General features: G+C 34.9%; 1 pseudogene; it reads left to right on the forward strand.

Annotated features, from left to right (window-relative positions):
- Window positions 1–7,391: 7,391 nt before the first annotated feature.
- On the forward strand, window positions 7,392–20,626 carry LOC127161843 (GTPase IMAP family member 8-like; annotated as a pseudogene).
- The last annotated feature ends 1,590 nt before the right edge of the window (window positions 20,627–22,216 follow it).

A 22,216-nucleotide genomic window follows, 5' to 3' on the forward strand; every position in this document is an offset into this window, starting at 1 on the left:
AATGTCATTTTGTCACTTTTTGATGTACGGACAGATCACCTCTTCCTCTTACTAATTGTTAGAGCAGCAAATAAACATGAATGGACATCAGAAGAAACAGAACAAACAAACAAGCTAATTTTACTTTATCACAGCGGTACTGACAGATGTTATTTAAAGACAAAGTCATAGTATGTTCCACAAACCACTGTTTAATAAAAAGAAAAAAAGAAGCAATTTCCATTTTCGTCACTGCAAACTATGACCTAAATATTGTGGTATGTTGTTTTTGTGTGTCTTTACACTGCACTTTACCTTCACTTTATCTGGAATTTTGTAGAATGAATATTGTTGGCTCTGTGATGAACTGCTCAGTATTCACTAGTTTCCTGTATTACTCTGAAACACACAAAAGAAGATCTTTGGGAAGTGTCTTAATACAGTGAAGGTCAGTGGGGTTCAGTGTTGTTTCTGTGATTCATGAAAAAACATCACACAGATGTGAAGAACATGAGGGCAAAGGAATGTTTACAGGTTGATGATTTTTAAATGAAGGCATAAATTCAGTAAGATCACAGCACTTCCATCTGAATTATTCTGAATTTGAGTTTGTAGCCAAGCCACTAGGAGGCGATGTTGAACCTACGATGGTAGACAGGACTCTCTTTAAATGCGTACTTCCGATTAGCAGCATTACAATTGTTCGGCGTGCAGGTGGTTGTCTGTCGCTGGAAGAACAATCACTTAGGGATGTGCCAAACGAGGCTTTTGAATCAGTGAGGCTTATACAACAAAGTGCGTTGATGCTTCGAAGCTTTTGATACAGTTCTCTACTACGCCATCTGCTGGTCAATAAAAATTCTTACACAATATGTGTCATTTAGATGTTTTGTTCATTGGGGTGTTATTGTAAGGTTTATTTGTGAATTTTATAAGCATATAATTCATTAGCAAGGTGGCGTGTGTGTGCAGCGATAGGGTTTCCAAAATGTATTATATTTTGCACAATACAATGACAAAGGCTTAATACGCCAATAGATTAAACTAACGTAATTTTTCATTGCACCATTTTTGTGTTCTTTATATATATATATATATATATATATATATATATATTTATACACACACATATATACACTACCGTTCAAAAGTTTGGGGTCAGTAAGACTTGTAATAGTCTTTAAAGAAGTCTCTTATGCTCATCAAGGCTGCATTTATTTGATTAAAAATATAGAAAAAAAAACAGTAATTCAAAATGTTTTTACAATATAAAATAATGTTTTTTTCTTTATTTTAACATACTTTAAAATAGAATTTATTCCTGTGATGAAAAGCTGAATTTTTATCAGCTGTTACTCCAGTCTTAAGTGTCACATGATCCTTCAGAAATCATTCTAATATGTGGATTTATTATTAGAAAGATCAATGTTGGATAATATCAACAGTTGTGCTGCCAAATATTTTTTGGAACCTGTGATGTTTTAACTGATTTTTTTTTTTAACTTAATACATCCTTGGTGAATAAAAGTATTAATTTCTTTAAAAAAAAAAAGGAAGAAAGAAAGAGAAAAAAAAAAGAAACAATAAAAATGTACTGACCCCAAACTTTTGAACGGTAGTGTGTATATATAGCAAAAATGTTTGTGGTTGAGGAAGGACTTCTGTCCTTTTATCAAGGATTTTTAAATTTTCATTCAGACAATAGACATTCAGCCACACGTCATTGTTTTTAATAGTAGTACTTTAAGTAAGAACGATACACCACGTAAAAAAAAAAAAAACATACAAATGCATGATGACCGATAAAGTTGTAACACTGCACTAAATGACTAACGGGTATGGGACAGCGCAATCGATACGCTTTGTATTTAAGACTATAGCGTGACGTGTCAGTGAGGTAACGAAGCTTCGTTTTCAAAGATCACGTGACAGCCTCATTTCGAGCAATGCTTCGGAACACTGTTTCGGAACACTAGTGTGTTGAAAACTCGAAACGTGTATCGACACTAGGTGTCGAGCTACCCATCCCTACAATCGCCGTTGATTTTTAGATGTGCGTCTTAGACGTTTTCATGCTGGTTATTCTGAATTAAATACTTTGTGGATATCGAATGATCAACACTGCATATTGCATCCAACTGAGATGTTTTGAGATTCTTGTATTTGTTGGCCTGGTTTGGACGAGTGGCGGACGCTGAATGAGCGCTACAGTGTGCTGCATGTGGGGGTTGAAGATCTGTGGAAGTGTATTGTGATGATTATAGCTCCTTCATGGTGTATGTGTATGATCAGCTAACCGTTTCAAAGCGAGGCCTTGACGTATTGCCTTGCTCAGTGTGCACAAGTGGAGTGTTAAGAGTGTCTGAATTTTTTTTTTTTCGTATGAGTCAGTGTGCTGTGTAAGAAGATTGTCATTTTTTTTGTATTGTATTGGTGGGTATGGTTTGGAAGCGTTGTGCTACCCCCTGACTTCCTGTATTTCCAGCTCATATGAGCAGTGTTGGGCCAGCATGTGAACACAATCAGATACGATTATATTTATTGTATTTAATAAAAGTGAATTGTTATCTATAGTAATTCTGCCGTGAGCATATTCATTGAATTGAATAGCCGTGCAGGACCCCTCTTTTGGTGGCCTTGGGATCTCCTACCCAGAGTAAATTGGAGTGGCGTAGTCGTAGATAGTTTCAACAAAGATAAACATATGTAGTAACCCGTCACAAGTTCTTCGAGCTCAAAGGGAAAAACCTGTTTGATTTTCACAGAATAACTTTTCCTACTCATGTTATGACTAAATGCTTAAACATTGGCTTTGTTTGTTTTTTTTTTTTTTTTTTTGATGATAATGATTTGAGTGAGAAAAAAAAAACAGTCGGATTGTCGAATAGATTGAATATAATGCAAAACGCGTAGTTTACGGCGTCTTCAGCGTGTTGTTGTGCTGCTGTTCACCGGCAGGAGGCGCCAGATCTGTGGTCAAACTCCCACTGATGACGTTTGATCTTCCGCTTCTGCGTCTGCACGAAAACAGAACAGCAAAACCAGCAAAACTCAACAAAAACACAGTCACAAACAAACCAATATGCAGACTGGAAAGCCCGGAGGTTGATATAGAGCTTCTAATAATTAAAAATAGTAATAGAAGTACAGATGTAGTTAGTGAGTATAAGTATAGGGAATATATGTACAAAGATTGGATTCATTTTTTACTGATGGTTCTAAGGATTTAAAATCAGAAGTAACAGGATCTGCAGTCTATATCCCTATGTATCAAGTGGGAATTAATAAAAGAACCTCTGATTGTTTAAGTGCATATGCAGTTGAACTATATGCAGTAGTAATTGCAATAGACCAATTGTCACAGTGACGTCACTTGCAGCTGCGCGCGCATAGTGGTTGCAGAAAAACACTGGTAGCAAACGAAGGTAAACGAGTAAACTCCATGGAATAAGAGAAAAAAATATTTTTGTGCCTTTTGATGTCAAAATCGAAATGCTAATAATTTTTATACAATACTGTAGCCAAAGACGCCATCTGAAGCTAAGGCAGACGTTAACAGGCATACTATAGGATGAAAACTGCTATGATTACTCTACTTTTAAAGCATAAATTTGATTAAACAATAGGTCTACATAATATTCACATACGCTGTTCATAGGGGATGTACTGTATTAGCCATACAGTTACAGCATGACATATTATTTAAACCTATTACTATTAACATTTTACCGAACTTTTTTTTTTTTTTTATCTCACAATTCTGACTTTTTTCCTCACAAATGCAAGTTTATATCTACTAATTCGGACTTTATAACTCGATTTAACAAAACTAATGACTAATGGGAAAAGAGAGAATGACGAGTTGTTTTTCCTCTAGATTTGTTTGATATAATCTCAGAATTCTGAAAATAAAGTCAGAATTTTGAAATATAAAATCAAATTTACATTTTTTATTCTTTTATTCCATGGCTCCATAGACTGACACTTGAACTGCCCATAAAAACGTCATCCTGGTTTCGGATCTGTAAGACTATTCCACTATCTAACGCCAATTTCATTGAATAACAGTGTTTATCGCTGGGTGAAAAGCTCTTGTAATATGCGAATAACATTTTGAAAAAAGACTTCTAATCAATATAATCTATACTCTTTTTAAATCTACGTATTTTGTGCCGTATCCTTGTAATTCTCTAGCTGTAAAGGCGAGCTCTCCCTGTTTTCTGCAACCAAGCTGCGCGCGCATTCCGGATGTTTACAAACAGATAATTGGTCTATAGCATGGATTGAACAACCCACCTGTGACACAGTTTTGATATTCAGTGATTATGTACAAAAATCATCAGGAATTACTTTATGAGATTTTATTTGCAAATTCAAGATTAGTCAGGCAAGGGAGAATCATTACATTCATGTGGATTCCAGCACATGTAAGCATCCACAGGAATAAAAATTAGATAGACTGGCAAAAGATGCAACCAAGAAAGAATATGTAGATGTCAAAATGAAATTATCAAAGTCATGTGGGAAGAGTTAAGTGTGGAAAAAGATAATGAAAAAATGGAAACAACAGTGGGATCATGAAATTGAAGGTGTATAGGCACTTGTATTCAATTCAAAATAAAGTAGGTATAATAAGTAAGAAGGGAAATAAAAGGAAATAAGTCGTACTAAGTAGGTTGAGGATTGGTCACTGCAAGCTTAACAAGACTCTTCATGTTCAAGGAAAACATTCAACAGGATAATGTGATGAATGCCAGGAGGAAGAAACAGTTAAATACATATTTTTATCATGTAAGAAATGTATACAAGAAAGGCAAGAGTTAAAGGATCAGTTAAGGGAACAGGTTTAGAGGAATTTAATTTAGGAATGATTTTAGAACAAGTGTAGAATAGATTTAGTGTAAGTGGCGACCAAGGAAAGACATTTGTATTTAATTTCCTCAGGAGAACTGGACTTGAAGGACAAATAGACTGTAATTAATGAATACTAAGGTCAAGTGAAAACAGCAGGTGGCAGAAATGAAACATTATGGAGTCAGCTGCCGTAAGAAAAACAAAAGGAGGAGAAGAAAAACGCCATCCCTGTCGCTCTGACACCAGCATCATGTTTGTAAACTCTTTTCCAGGTGTGTAAATATCAGTATATTATTCGTTGTTTATGATGTTTTCTGTGTATCTACTATTAATATATTAAAATAAAAAATAAAAATGTTTACCTGAATTTGCATATTTTTAATCTGATGATGTCTACTGTCAAATATGTAATAAAAAAAATAATAATAATAATAATAATAAAAAGTAAAACAAAATTAGGTATTTATTGTTTTAGTATTTAATTATTATTATTATTATTATTATTTTAAAAAAAAACTGTAATGTATGCTGTCATTTATTATCTATGTTATGTTTAAGGCAGAGAACAACATTGAAATGGTTGTATATACTATCAACTTTTGTGAAAATAGGTCAAAAATGATTAAAGTAGAAGTCCACTTCCAGAACAACAATTTACAAATAATGTACTCACCCCCTTGTCATCCAAGATGTTCATGTCTTTCTTTCTTCAGTTGTAAAGAAATTATGTTATGAGGCTGAGTAAATTATTTGTAAATTGTTGTTCTGGAAGTGAACTTCTCCTTTAATGTATACAGGTTATTCCTGTTATACAGTGACTTTTGTGTCTCTATGATTTAACTCTTTTTTTTTTTTTCTAAAACGAGTCACATATTTATAAGAAATGACTTAAGTTATATATTTAGGTCTTCTTTATTACTTAAAGAGAGAAAATAAACAATAAAAATACTATATTGTATTTTACACACCTTTCTATTGATATATAGGCATTCAATTTGATCATGTCCTCAGTGCAAAGTAAATCAACTTCCACAAGAAATATAAACCATGACGATATAAAAACTTCAAAAATATTTTGAAATAATGTTATAGACTATGCTCAACTGCATCTAATCATACATATAAATAATGTGAAACTGCTATTTATTTATTTATTTGTTTGTTTATTTATTTATTTATTTTATTTTATTTTATTTTATTTTATTTTATTTTTTAATCATTTACTGTGTCCCTAGAGTCACCTTCCACCCTGTCCATTCCATTGAGACCATTTTCAGGAAGTGATATTGTTTATAGGTAAGCATCACCTCTCAATCCTCTCACTCCACTTAATTTTTTTTTAATTGTTATCCTGCTTTTAAAGTTCCACCCTTTTATGGAGAATGTTTGTCCGGTCCAAAAAATGTAAAAACATATCTGACATAGTTAGAAAAGTTCTGTATATCTGTAGAAGATTAGAAAGCTAAAAGTTGATCACTAAAAGAGCTATGGCTAAAATATGGCTCAAAATTTTTCACCCTTTTAGGTCTATAAACCTAATGGGGTAGAATGTAAAACTACCAAAAATTCTAATAGAAATTTACAAAATTCTAATAGAATTAAAAAAAAAAAAAAAAGATGTATTACATATTGCAAATTATAATTTGCAATATGTAATACATTTTTTTTTTTTTTTTTATTCTATTAGAAGTTTGGGGTCAGTACATTTTTATTGTTTTTTTTTTTTTAAGAAATTAATACTTTTATTCACCAAGGATGTATTAAGTTAATAATTAAAAGTTTATTGAAAGTTAATAATAAATAATAAATTTACATTGTTATAAAATATTTATATTTTGAATAAACACTGTACTTTTTAAACTTATTCATGAAAGAATCCTGAAAAAAAAAAAAATAATAATAAATCACAGGTTCCAAAAAATATTTGTCAGCACAACTGTTGATATTATCCAACATTGATCATTCTAATAATAAATCCACATATTAGAATGATTTCTGAAGGATCATGTGACACTTAAGACTGGAGTAACAGCTGATAAAAATTCAGCTTGTCATCACAGGAATAAATTCTATTTTAAAGTATGTTAAAATACAAAACATTATTTTATATTGTAAAAACATTTTGCAATATTACTGTTTTTTTTTCTATATTTTTAATCAAATAAATGCAGCCTTGATGAGCATAAGAGACTTCTTTAAAGACTATTACAAGTCTTACTGACCCCAAACTTTTGAACAGTAGTGTGTATATATATATATATATATATATATATATATATATATATATATATATATGTATATATGTATATGTGTGTGTATATATATGTGTATGTATGTATGTATGTATATTAGTGGTGGGAATCTCTAGGCACCTCACGATTCAATTTGATTACAATTTAAAGGTCTGTATTGTGTTGATAGAACGATTATCGATGCATCTTTTGTTTTAATTCAATTCAATTCAATTTAAGTTTATTTGTATAGTGCTTTTCACGATACATATTGTTGCAAAGCAACTTTACACCAAATTAATGTTTTTACAATATATGTACTAGTAGCTTACAGTGGTGACTGTGTCAAGTTAATGTACATATGGCAGAGATGTGTGGTAAAGATCAATTAATGACGTAATCAAACAGACAAAGAACACTATAAATTAGTAGCAGAATTCAGTAGTGCTGTATGTTTTCAGGGTTGGCATCATCTGAAGTCCTCTGAGGGGTTGGCATCATCTCTTCTTAAGTGTTCTGGATCCACACTGGAGCTTGTGAATTCCTAGTTACCACAGGATGTCAATCCCATGACAGAAACAGAGAACAAATAGGAACATAATTAGCGTAGCTGCTGTTCAAACTAAGAAAAGGAAGATTTGTTAAACCAGAGCTAAAAGATTAATAATGAACATTTGATCAGATATAACTGCAGGAAAAGTTTATGAGATGCATTATTTGAATCCTTGGCTAAAAAGCAACCCAGGCTCATTGGAAATACGTGACTCTGCCTACATTTCTGCAGAACCTGAAATAAGTATCTCCAGGTACAATTCGCTGCACTTTTCGGGTGAAACGTCCACTAGAGGCGCTAAGTGGTTTGAAGTTTTTCAGATGCATGTTTATTACAGGTTAGAAAGCGGACAATATCGGTAAATAATGTTGTCTTCTCAGTGTACACACATTTTAATATTAATTCACAAATTCCAAGCTTTTGAGGAGCCAAGGATGCGTGTCTGAGGATAAACGTGCGGTGTTCTTACTTTCAGGGCGTAACGTTATCGCACTTCGCCAAGGCAAGGACTACGCCTATAGATAATAAAAAAGGGACTTGGCTGAGGTAAGTTGTTTACCGAAAGAGTACATTAGCATATTGCACCGCTAACGGAACAATAAACTATAAAAAATGTATTTGTATGTTGTAGTTTTCTGTGTTTTACCGAAGTTAAAAGTATGGGATTCGCGGGCATATGACTGGTTATGAGCCAAATTGCACAAAACTAGTTGGCAAACTATTATTCAACGCGAGCGATTACCGTCTGTTGCCACACTAAGTTACCGGGAATGAGTTAACTGCAAGTCAAACATATATTAAGATATCAAATAATATGTGGAAAGCAATAATTAACTTTGCCAGAACGTAAAGAATAGTACGTTTAGGTCAGGTGGTCTTGTTATGTACTCAGTGAAACGTACTGTAAGTTTACTGGCAGATACCTTAATATTAATATTACAAATATTTGCCCCTAGTAAATAAAATATAAGAAACTGACCCTACAATCTCAGATGATAGGTTATTTTGTTTTCAGCTTGCTTCTCTGCAATTAGTTAACTAAAAAGGGCCAATTTTAATCTTTGATGAGCTGACTTTTAAGAAACACATAGAAAAGACAGTTCGATCACTGCCTGCCGGTTGCGGATTGCTTCAAGTTCAAGACATGCTTGCATATAAAGCAGCCAATACAATACACTTTGTATTATGAGTTGTATTATGCAATATTTGCCTCTTTATGATGAATCACTAGTTGTAATATGCTTTGGATAAAAGCGTCTGATGAATGAAAACATGTAAATATAATGCATATATTTAATGTGCATAATCTCACCACAGTGGTCTTAAATGTCTTTATTTTATTAGCGTTGTTGCGCACGTAAGCGAGGAGTAAAATCTGTCGATATGTTTTAAATCCTCCACAGGGTGAAGCAGATGAGTTTATACGCGCCCATTTCATCATTACAATAAGTCTGACTTTCGATTTCAAGGCGGCGGTGAGAAAATGTCGTTTAGTTCAGGTAAGCTCTAGAGAAAAACAGATATCAGTATTGGTAAACTGGTCAATTTTATTGTAGTCTAATTTTAAACTGTTATCGGTTAATCATTAAACTATATTTCTTTGGAATGTACGTTTTTGCTTGTCGATATCTATGTCAGTTTATTGTGTAGTTGTTTCATGATGTTTTTGTTTCATGTTTGTGTGTGTGTTTTCCAGATTATACACGAAATTCTTTGACTGCGAGAGTAAAGGAGAAATGTGAGTGTCACTGCAACATTGCATTGTGTTTATATAAAAAAGCATTAAAACAGATCAAGGCAGGTCGACAGGACAATACCGCAAGTATTGTTACATACTACAGAGTAAACTTATAAATATGGGAGGCAACAATGGCAATGCATATAATAATTTAATTATCTTGCTTATACATAGTTACAATACACAGTGTAAGAAATATCTTGTTTAAATTGGATTAGTCAAGACAGGAAGTGTTAGAGTTACCCCCCTTTGTTGACAGGAAGCTGGGTTTCCATCCAAAGCTGCAAAATTAACTTACGCGCAAATATGCATAAAACTTTGGGAATAAGCACTGTTTCCATCCAATGAGTCAAAGAGAACTAATGTCACTAAGAAAAGTAGGAGAAGCCACTGAATATAGTAATTTTCATTTATAATAAATTACAAGCAAGCAGACGAAACTTGTGGCAAACAAAATGTGGCCCAGTTCACTAACAAATTAATTTGTGAATCAGATAATTTTAATTCATTTAATTTTAAATAATTACTGCTTCTTGGCTAACTTAGAAGTCCCCTGAGAAATCTAACCCTGTCCAGATATGTCAGAGATTTATTGCATAATTGTTTGGTGATCCGGTCCTCCGACGCTAGCTCCACTTTCATCATGGATATAAGCATTTTTGCCATATCTGACAAAACAATAATGTGATCACAAAACAATGCCGATCACAGAAACTAATAGCGGAGTTAGGTAAGAATCTAGTCCTGTTTGCAGTTTTCTCGATTGTTTCTCGATTGGCCCATTTTTCCAAACCATTAATTCAGTTCTCAAAACAAGTCCTGTTTGCAGTTTTCTCGATTGTTTCTCGATTGGCCCATTTTTCCAAACCATTAATTCAGTTCTCAAAACAAAGACTGTTTCTCAAAAAGTTTAACAATAAGTATGTTAAACATTAGGTAACATTAGGTAGCTCCGGTTACTGACAACCTCAGTTGCTTTTCACTACAAGTTCAAGTCTTTATTGTCATTGTGACATGTACAACAAAACTAAAGTGCCATCCAATCAATGCATCACCCATGATCAACAAAACATATAAAAACCACTAAAAGAGTAAAAAAAAAAAATATTATAATAAAACATACACAACATACATTCTGTCGTTATTGCTCTAATCATTTCTTGCACATAAATTATGTTTTAGCAGTGTTATTATTAACATTATTTAACAACAACAGCGTGTGTAGGGGGTAAAAAGAGGGAGAGTGGGTGATTTAGTCTGTAAACCTATTTTCTGATCCACTCTCCGGAACAGAAGGTGGCAGTACTGCACCAACACGCTGGCTGCCAATCGCCATAAAAAATATAAGAAGAAGAAGAAGAAGAAGAAGAAGTAGTAGTAGTAGTAGTTGGAGGAGAGAATGAGATCGGAGTTTGTCAACATACCTTGACTGTCATGAACTGGAATACACAGAGTTCACGCAGAGCTAGACAAGACATAAGAGGTTAAAATTTTAGCTAAAAATAATAAACTGCTTATTTATCTGGATTTAAACAAATAGTATGAGTCCTTTACTTCCCTCACAGCTGCCCTCTTGTCTCTCCCGACCTTATTTTCTCTCTCAAGTTTTCCCAGCAGTCTCCATTCATTGACCAGACCAAAAACAAAGGCAATAAGTAGTAGATCAGAAGTGAGAGAGAGAGAAAAAATTGGTTCTTGGGCCCTTTGCAACTTAAAAAAACATTTACAAAATGAAGGCATTCATCATATTTAAAGATGCCTGTTTATTTTTTACTTGCTCTTTTCCATTTTTGTTTATAATGTCAAAGTCACACACATATTATTTTAAAATTAGAGTGCTTATGAGTTACTTTTTAGAGTCATAATTATTTCAGTCATTTACAGGTGCTGGTCATATAATTAGAATATCTGCAAAAAGTTAATTTATTTTACTAATTCCATTCAAGAAGTGAAATTTGTATAATGTATACATTCATTCCACACAGACTGATATATTTCAAGTGTTTATTTCTTTTAATTTTGATGATTATAACTGACAACTAATGAAAACCCCGAATTCAGTATCTCAGAAAATTAGAATATTACTTAAGACCAATACAAAGAAAGAATTTTCAGAAATCTTGGCCGACTGAAAAGTATGAACATGAAAAGTATGAGCATGTACAGCACTCAATACTTAGTCTGGGCTCCTTTTGCCTGAATTACTGCAGCAATGCGGCGTGGCATGGAGTCGATCAGTCTGTGGCACTGCTCAGGTGTTTTGAGAGCCCAGGTTGTTCTGATAGTGGCCTTCAGCTCTTCTGCATTGTTGGGTCTGGCATATCACATCTTCCTCTTCACAATACACCATAGATTTTCTATGGGGTTAAGGTCAGGCGAGTTTGCTGGGCAATTAAGAACAGGGATACCATGGTCCTTAAACCAGGTACTGGTAGCTTTGGCACTGTGTGCAGGTGCCAAGTCCTGTTGGAAAATGAAATCTGCATCTCCATAAAGTTGGTCAGCAGCAGGAAGCATGAAGTGCTCTAAAACGTCCTGGAATACAGCTGCGTTGACCTTTGACCTCAGAAACACAGTGGAGCAACACCAGCAAATGACATGGCACCCCAAACCATCACTGACTGTGCAAACTTTACACTGGACCTAAAGCAACGTGGATTCTGTGCCTCTCCTCTCTTCCTCCAGACTCTGGGACCCTGATTTCCAAAGGAAATGCAAAATTTACTTTCATCAGAGAACATAACTTTGGACCACTTAGCAGCAGTCCAGTCCTTTTTGCCTTTAGTCCAGGCGAGACGCTTCTGACGCTGTCTGTTGTTCAAGAGTGGCTTGACACAAGGAATGCGACAGCTGAAACCCATGTCTTGCAGACGTCTGTGTGTAGTGTTTCTTGAAGCACTGACTCCAGCTGCAGTCCACTCTTTGTGAATCTCCCCCACATTTTTGAATGGGTTTTGTTTCACAATTCTCTCCAGGGTGCGATTATCCCTATTGCTTGTACATTTTTTCTACCACATATTTTCCTTCCCTCTCTATTAATGTGCTTGGACACAGAGCTCTGTGAACAGCCTCTTTTGCAATGACCTTTTGTGTCTTGTCCTCCTTGTGCAAGGTGTCAATGGTCGTCTTTTGGAAACTGTCAAATCAGCATCTTCCCCCTGATTGTGTCGCCTACAGAATTAGACTGAGAGACCATTTAAAGGCCTTCGCAGGTGTTTTGAGTCCATTAGCTGATTAGAGTGTGGCACCAGGTGTCTTCAACACTGAACCTTTTCACAATATTCTAATTTTCTAAGATACTGAATTTGGGGTTTTCATTAGTTGTCAGTTATAATCATCAAAATTAAAAGAAATAAACACTTGAAATATATCAGTCTGTGTGGAATGAATGTATGCATTATACAAGTTTTACTTCTTGAATGGAATTAGTGAAACAAATCAAATTTTTGAAGATATTATAATTATATGACCAACACCTGTAGTGCACATAATGTTCACTATCTGTGTTTGTGTTCTTGTGTTTTACAGTGGGCTTCAATACTACAGATTTCAGTCTCCCCACTAGTAAGTCAATTAATAAATGATTTAACAGCAAAGTGTGATAGTTTTACAGTTTTTTCTAACTCTTAGAGAGATACTTTTCTTTTATGTGATTTTCACTGAAAAAAAATTAAGAAATAAAAATAAGTGAGGATTAGTACTAAAACAAGAAAAATAATCGACCAATGGAGTAAGAAAGTAAAGTTATCCATTGGAATTGATTGTTTTTTTAAAAACATCTCAAATGTATGATTTTACACTTACAGATGTTTACTGAAAAACAATATAAAATTCTGTGAAAAAAATCACTCTGCAATGTAAAGCTGTTGCTGGAGAAATAAATAGTAAACAAGACAGCTTACAAATTTACAAATGTTTAATTTGCTTTTACCTTATGATGGATGTTTAAATGCACGTCACTGAGAATGTGTGTGTCTTTTAAATACTGAACGTCTGATTTGACTGTTTGCAGTGAGGATTGTTCTGCTGGGGAAGAATGTGTCAGAAAACAGTCTTGTGGGAAACTTAATCTTAGGGACAGATGTGTTTAAGAGTGAAGTTCCTCCAGATGTTGTAGAGAGAGTCTCAGGAAGACTGAAGGACAGACACGTGATCATCATCAACAGTCCTCAGCTGCTCCAGACCAACATCTCAGATCATCAGATCACACAGACAGTGAGAGAGTGTGTCCATCTGTCTGATCCAGGACCTCATGTCTTCATACTCGTACTGCAGCACAAACACTTCACTGAGGACGACCTGAGAAGAGTCAAACACCTGCTCAAACTATTCAGTGAAGATGCCATTAAACACACGATAGTGATCACCACTGATGAACAGACACGCAGAGCTGAAGTTAATGAATCTATTCAGCAGTTAACAGCAGAGTGTGGAGGAGGACATGTTCACGTTAAGGATCAAACAAATATCTGCTCTCAGATTTTCAAAATATCAAAGAATACACTGAAGTGCAAAAACTACGGTGAGACAATGAGACAAGAAGACACAGAAGACAGTGGATCTGTGGATTTTGATCTCTCAAAGGATGAAAATATTGATGAAAGCCATAAAGAGAAAAGGGAAGAGAAAAGTGCATACAGTTTTCCAAGTATCTTAAACCTTTGTAAGTCTATAAAGTTTTGTTGCCTTTAATACAGTGACCCCAGAAGATATGTGAGCAGTTAAAGGGTTACTCCACCACGAAAATGAAAATTTTGCCATTAATCACTTATCCCCATGTTGTTCCAAACCCTGTAAAAGCTTCGTTCGTCTTCGGAATACAATTTAAGATATTTTGGATGAAAAACAGGAGGATTTTGACTGTCCCATTGACTGCCAGGTAAATGCTACTTTCAAGACCCAGAAAAGTATAAAAGGCATCATTAAAAAAAGTCCATCTCCATCAGTGGTTCAACCATCATTTTATCAGGTGATGAGAATACTTTTTGTACTCAAAGAAAATAAAAATAATGACTTTATTCATTCACGCGGATATGCTGTTTTCGTTTAAATCAAAGCGTAAATGAACAGAGAAAATGTATGCCGTGTGACGCAGCTGACAGAGAACAGCAAATACTTTCCAAAATGGCACTATGCTGACGCAGATGAGACAAATTGTGGAATAAAGTCATTATTTTTATTTTCTTTGAGTACAAAAAGTATTCTCGTCACCTGATAAAATGATGGTTGAACCACTGATGGCAGATGGACTTTTTTAACGATGCCTTTTATACTTTTCTGGGTCTTGAAAGTAGCATTTACCTGGCAGTCAATGGGACAGTCAAAATCCTCCTGTTTTCATCCAAAATATCTTAAATTGTATTCCGAAGGTGAACAAAGCTTTTACGGGTAGAGAACAACATGGGGGTAAGTGATTAATGGCAAAATTTTTATTTTGGGGTGGAGTAACCCTTTAAACCACACTTGAATGTATGTTTACCATTTACATTTATGAATAGAATTGCATTAAACTGTTATTCAAAGTTTGTTTTAAAACTGATGCATAGCATGAAATCATGTCAAAGCGTATATAACAGTGTTTAGTCACCTTTATTTAGCTTAACCCGTTGGAAATGAAACCCCACTCCCCCTCGAAATTCACTCCCCAGACTCTTGGTGGGCAGACTAAAGTAAATGTAATATGTAATGTGATCTTCCAGTTTCAGTAAGGTTTCTGTCAAACAGAGCACATCTAGGTTATGATCTGTGATCATATCATTTACAAAAAGTCCTTTCGTAGAAAGGAGTCTAATATTCATTAAAGAAGATTGCATTTGTGTACAATAGAATCTCCAATAACTAGAGCACTTTGATCAGGTTTCTCAGTGGATGCGTCACTGAATGGGAAGAACCTGTTTGATGTTCTGATCGGAACGGAAGAGCGGTGTTTTGTCGCCTCACAGTTTGTTCCATTCAGTCATAAGGTGCATTTCCATTACCCTTCAAGATGCGCAAATTTCAATTACAAATTGAAAATATGCCTAATGGAAATGCGTCAATTTCGCAAAAACTCCCATGTATCACAAAAAAGTGTTTATGCTCGCATGAGGTGGCTTTTCAGGCATTTCAAAAAAGGGATATTTCACAAAACTGCAATGGAAATGGCTTTTTCGCATTTACAGGTCAAATGGCATATCTACAAAGTCATATGGTCATTCTTCTACTGTACTATAAACTCCAAGAAACACTTCATACGTAGCCGCTCTCCAGTATAAGGGGCTTTCCCTGATATTAATGCTCAGACTGTACGCTGCACGCATCTGCGGATCAGTGGTGTGGGAAAATTTTCAGTTCTAGAGATGCACCGGTCAACTGGTTATAATTCAGAACTGATTTTAAATTTGTTTTGGCTGATCTCTATTCCAGAAACTGCATTGCAGTCATTTACTAAAATGTTATTTGTGTGGAATTTTCAAGTCTGTAAAGAGGAGAATACTGTAGCAGGCAGATCAAGCTCACAGTTTTTACTTTAAATGTTGAAATTATACCAACTGTTCATGCTATTTGTTTGTAGCACTACTGTCTGTTTCAAAATAAATGAGAAAATGTGTTTCCTGTTGCACCGAACTAGTATCAAACCATGACCCCAAAACCAAAGTACATACTGAACCTGTGACTACTGTGTACAGTTGCACTCCAAACAGTCACTAATATTTAAACAAAACTCTTTTATTTTGATTGCAGTTAGCAGGAGAAAGCGAAGTCCAGATGGCAATCGTCCTAATAGTAAGTTAAACAGCCTGCAAATTCAAAGACTCTGTGTGTTCTACTATTTTAAAATGGGTGTTTACTGTCTAATATATATTTTGCTACATTGTCCAGTGTCAAAGCTGAATCTGGTTGTGTGTGGGTGTGACGACACATTAAAATCCTCCATATCGGAGCAGATCCTGCAGCAGACAGACAGAAGATCAGGCGTGGATCTTCATGGTCGTCTGATCAATCTGGTGGAGCTTCCAGCTCTGATTCGTCTCTCAGAGGAGGAAGTGATGCGTCAGACTCTCCGCTGTGTGTCTCTCTGTCATCCTGGAGTTCATGTTTTCCTCCTCATTATTCCTGTTGGTCCTCTTACTAATGACAACAAAGCAGAAATAGAGATGATCCAGAAGATATTTGACTCCCAAAAGCACTTTATGGTGATATTTACCTCTGAAATGAGTGTTGATGAACCTGTCATAGATTTTGCTAAATCTATTGTTGACTCTCAGAGCCTCTGTGGGGGTCGATATAAAGTGATTGGATTAAAGGAACCTGTAAACTCCCGACAGATCCCAGAACTGCTGGATTATATAAAGAACATGAAGACTGAACCCTATTCAGTTCAGATGTATGTGAGAACTCAAGAGAACAGAGTCAGACATGAACTGGAGGAACAACACAAGAAAGAAATGAAGACACTGGAAGATCAAATCAAAGAATTAAAGCAGAAGATTCAGTCGGAGGGTGAGCTCTAAAATTTACTTAAACTTCTCTCATGGCTATTAATGAAATAGGATTGAGTTTTGGGTATAAGGAACAGATCAGTACTTATATTTTTGCATAATTTTGTGTTCACTAGTTAAATGAAATTATATTGATATATTGTAAATGTGGTCAGAGGTCCAGAGTAATCATTTTTTGTTTGTTTGTTTGTTTGTTTGTTTCTTGTAGCTGGTAGAACATGGTGCTAGCAATCCCAAGGTCACATGTTAAATTCCTATTACATTTACATTTAAATTTAATCATTTAAGCAGACGCTTTTATCCAAAGTGACTTACAAATGAGGAGAACAATAGAAGCGATCAGATCAATGAGAGAGCAACAGTATATAAGTGCCATGACAAGTCTATGTTAGTGTAGCACAGTACCCAAAGCTAGGTTTTTTATTTAAAAGATCATTCCACCAGCTCGGCACAGTCCAGGAAAAGGTCCATGAGAATGATTTGGTACCTCTTTGGGATGGTACCGCAAGGCGTTGTTCACTTGCAGAATGCAAGTTTCTGGAGGGCGCATAAGTTTGAACCAGCACGTTTAGGTATATTGGTGCAGCGCCAGTTGTTGTCTTGTAGGAAAACATCAGTACCTTGAATTTTATGTGAGCGGCTATTGGTAGTCAGTGCAAATTAATGAAGAAAGGGGTAATGTGAGCTTTTTCGGCTCATTAAAGACGACTCTCGCAGCTGCATGCTGGATCAGTTGCAGTTGCTATTAAACACATATTGATAAAATGTATAGCTTGAATCTAGGCTTGAATCAATTTAATTGATAAGGCCACAAAACAGGCATTAAGCCAGGTATGAAAACACTGGGTCTCATTCACTAATAATTTTAGAATATTTGTATTTATACACACATTCTTCTCACATTAGGGGTGTGTGATTATATATTGTCTGCTATAATATCCTAATTGTTGTTTTAATGATGTGCAATTTGACATTATCAAGTATTTTACAAAAAAAAAAAAAAAAAACAACTAAAATAAAATAAAATAAAAACAAACAAAAAAACACACCTATGGAGTGAACGCATTCATTATGTGATGAAGTCTAATGGGTTAAACAGTGACCGTGTGCATTTAGAGTGTTAAAATGCATTAAGAATGATCACAAAATTCAAGATATGGGGGCAGAAATATCTTTTCATATCTAATATTATTTTATAAATCTGAACTAAACATAAATTGTCTGAACCTGTTGGACTAATTACTCAGTTAATGACTCATTTTGGAATCTATTTAGAAAATTTAATTATTTCTGTTAATGATTTTAACAACATACATTCCTGCCTTTAAAAAGGATTTAAATCTACAGCAGTCTTGAAGATTCATTTTCTCAACATGTGTTTCTACCTTGTTCCAGGTACTAAAGAAGTAATGGATGATCTGAAGTGTTTGAGGATTGTGCTACTCGGGAGGACAGGAAGTGGAAAGAGTGCAACAGGAAACACTATTCTGGGGAGAGAGGAGTTTAAGAGTGAATTAAGCACAGATTCACTGACAACTGTTTGTCAGAAAGGAGTTCAGTGAAGTTGATGGTCGATCAGTAGCTGTTATTGATACTCCAGGACTCTTTGACACAACACTGAAAAATGATCAAGCAGCGGAAGAAATAATGAAATGTGTTTCACTGTCGTCACCTGGACCTCATGTGTTTGTCATTGTGTTGAGTTTGGGACGATTCACCAAGGAGGAGATGGACACTGTGGATCTGATAAAGAAGATTTTTGGTCATAAAGCTGCTCAAGTTCAGCATTGTTCTGTTCACTCGAGGAGACGATCTTCAGGAGTCTATAGAGGATTATGTGAAGAGAAGTAAGTCTGCACAACTCCAGAAACTGATCAGAGATTGTGGAGACAGATTCCTGGTTTTCAATAACAGAGAAAAACAAGACAAATCTCAAGAGATTCAACTGTTAAACATGATAGAAGAGGTGAAAAAAACAAATGAGGGTCGATACTTCACTAACAGCATGTTTGAGGAGGCAGAGATGTCCATTAAAAAGAAAATGGAGGAAATACTGAAAGAGAAAGAGAGAGAAATTCAGATCCAGAAAGATGAGTTACAAGCCAAATACGAGACAGAAATGGAGAACATGAAGAAAAGTCTTGAGAAAGAGAAACAAAGAGCAGAGGAGGAGAGAAAACAAAGAGAGAATGAGTTCAGACAAAAAAATGAAAATCTCATAAAAGAGTTTGAAAAAAAGAGAAAAAACAACAAGAGAAACAAGAGGCTGAAAACCAGAAACGATCAGAGGAGGAAAAACAACAAAGAGCTGAATTTAATCAAAAAATTGAGGAGATGGAGAAAGAAATTGAAAGTCAGAGATCACAGTATGAAAAACAAAAAAAAGAAAGAGAAGAAGAAGACAGAAAGAGAGAAGAGAAAAACAGACAAGATCAAGAAAAGATGAAACATGAACAAGAAAGTATTATAGCAGAATTACAGATGAAACAAGAAGAAGAAAATAAGAAGAGAGAATCTGAGGAAAGAGAGAGAACTGAGCAAGAAGAGAAACAAAGAGAGGAATGGAAGAGAAAAATAAAAGAGGCTGAACATGACAGAAAAGAGATTCAAGAAGAAATTAAACGACAGCAGAAAGAATGGGAAGATGAAAAGAAACAGCAGACAATAGAGCGAGAGGAAAAAGAAAGAAAGATGAAAGAGAAACACGAGAAACAACTAACAGAAAAACAAAAAGAACTGGAGAAAATGAGAAAGAAATTTGACAGAGAGAGAGAAGAAGAACAACAGAAGATAGAGGAGGAAAGACAGAAACAGAAAAGAGAGAGAGAAGACAGAGAGAGAGAATATGAAGAAAAGAAACAGGAGATGGAAAGATATTATGAACAACTGGAAAGAAAGAGAAAAGAGGAGTGGGAGAAAAAAAAAAGAGAAGACGTTGAGATACGAGAAGAAGAGAGAAAGAGATGGGAGAAAATGATTGAAAATCTGAAACAAGAGCAAGAAAAAGAAATCAAGAAAAGAGAAAAGGACGAGGAGGACAGAAAAGAAAGAGAAGAAAAGAGCGAGAGAAAATGAAAAAGAAACATGAAGATGAAATAAAAGTCATAGAAAAGAAACATGAAGATGAAGCCAGAAAACAAGCAGAAGAAATGAATGATTTCAGAGAGAAAATAAAGCAGCACGTTCAGGAGCTTCAACAGATGCTGGAAAACCATCAGAAACAACAGGAATTACTGGAAAAACTCTATCAACACCTGCAGAAGCAGAAAGGAGACGAAATAAGAGATCTAGAAAAACAAGTTGAAGAGCTGAAGAATAAATCTGGTGGATGTGTCATTCTGTGATATTTCCATGCTATCATATATATATATATATATATATATATATATATACAGTGCCCTCCACTAATATTGGCACCCTTGGTAAATATGAGCAAAGATGGCTATGAAAATAAATCTGCTTTGTTTATCTTTATGATCTTACATAAAAAAAAAAAATCACAAAATGCTAACCTTTCATTGAAGTAAAACAATTCAAATTGGGGGGAAACTTACGTTATGAAATAAATGTTTTTCTCATATGCATGTTGGGCACAATTATTGGCACCCTTAGAAATTATGATGAGTAAAATATCTCTGAAGTATATTCCCATTCATATTTGCATTTATTGAGCACACTAGAATGACTAGGAGTATGATAATTATAATTTCAGACTGGACTGGCTTCTGTGGTCAGATGAAACTAAAAAAAGAGCTTTCTGGCAGCAAACACTCAAGATAGGTTTGGTACATTCAAAAATACCCCATGCCTAAATTTCAGACTGGTCTGGCTTCTGTGGTTAAATATACTGCTGGATCTTTAATGTTGTGGGCTTATTTTCCTGCCAGAGGTCCTGGACATCTTGTTCAGATACATGGCTTCATGGATTCTAGCAAATACCAACAGATAAAAAATATAAACCTGACTGCATCTGTTAGAAGATCTATAATGAGCTGTGGTTGGATCTTCCATCAGGACAATGATCCAAATCAAACATCAAAATCAACACAAAAATGTGTCACTGAGTATAAAATGAAGTTTCTGTCATGGCCGTCCCAGTTTCCTGACCTGAACCCTATAGAAAATGCGTGAGGTGAACTGAAGAGAAGAAGCACCAGCATGGAGCTGAGAAACTGAAGGATCTGAAGAGTTTCTGTATGAAGGAATGGTCTCTGATCTCTTGTCAGGTGTTCTCCAAACTCTTCAGGCAATAAAGGAGAAAACACAGAGCTGTTATCTTGAATAAAGGACATTGCAATAATTGGGTGCCAATAATTGTGGTCAACATGAACTACAGAAAAACATTTATTTCATGAAGAGATTTTCCCCCTGCTTTCCATGGTTTTACTTAAATGATAGGTTAGAATATTGTGAATGAAAGATTAAAAGGATAAACAATGCAGATTTATTTTCACAGCCACCTTTGCTCATATTTACCAAGGGTGCCAATATTAGTGGAGGGCACTGTATTTTATGCATGTTGACTTTTGTTAGGGTTAGGGTTAGGGTTAGATTTATTCATAATAAACGTAAAAGCATGTTGTCCTTGTAGTTTGCTGTGCTACATGGGAATGCTCCAGAGTCACTCACAGAAAGCAGAATGAATGTATGGTTTCCCTACTGACACGGAGAGGAGAAAAAAGATGCATTAAGTTTTATTTTATTTACATTTATTTGTTTAGGACTTTTTATTAAACACAGTGTTTCAAAGCAGCTTTACAGAAAATTAATGTTTCTACGTTACAAAAAAGAGCTATGTTAATAGTAACTGTCAAAGCAATGTTCATATTGCATAAATTATCTACAATTAGGCTATACAAATCATGCAGTTAGTTAACATCATGTATTCAGCAGAAACAATTAATACATTAAAGTAATGATCACATGATTTGATCACGTTGATTATAATACAAAGGAAATTTGGTAGTTTTGTGTGTTTATTCGGAGGTGGAATCATCTTAAGACCTCTCAAGGCTTGGCGTCATCTCTTCAGAGGTGTTCTCATTACAGCGAGTCTTCAGGTGGTTCTTGTTCTTAGAGCAAAATAGAGAAGGAGAAAAACACAGGAGAAATGGTAAAGTGATGCTCTATCACATATCGGTCGTGTGGCATTGCTTCTCCTCCAACACACACAGTGCCTCTACAGTAGATAAGAAGTACAGCAAATATAAACACAGCAATAAAGTACAGGTTTACTGTCAAAAGTTTATATACAGCTTCCAGAATCTGTAAAATTTGAATTAATTTACCAATATTAACACAGTATTAAGAATCAAGTGTATGTAAACTTTTGGACTGGGTCATTTTTATAAATGTAACTATTATTTCTCTTATGGACTAT

The sequence above is a fragment of the Labeo rohita genome, chromosome 3, assembly GCF_022985175.1.
Source record: "Labeo rohita strain BAU-BD-2019 chromosome 3, IGBB_LRoh.1.0, whole genome shotgun sequence".
Classification (NCBI taxonomy): Eukaryota; Metazoa; Chordata; class Actinopteri; order Cypriniformes; family Cyprinidae; genus Labeo; species Labeo rohita.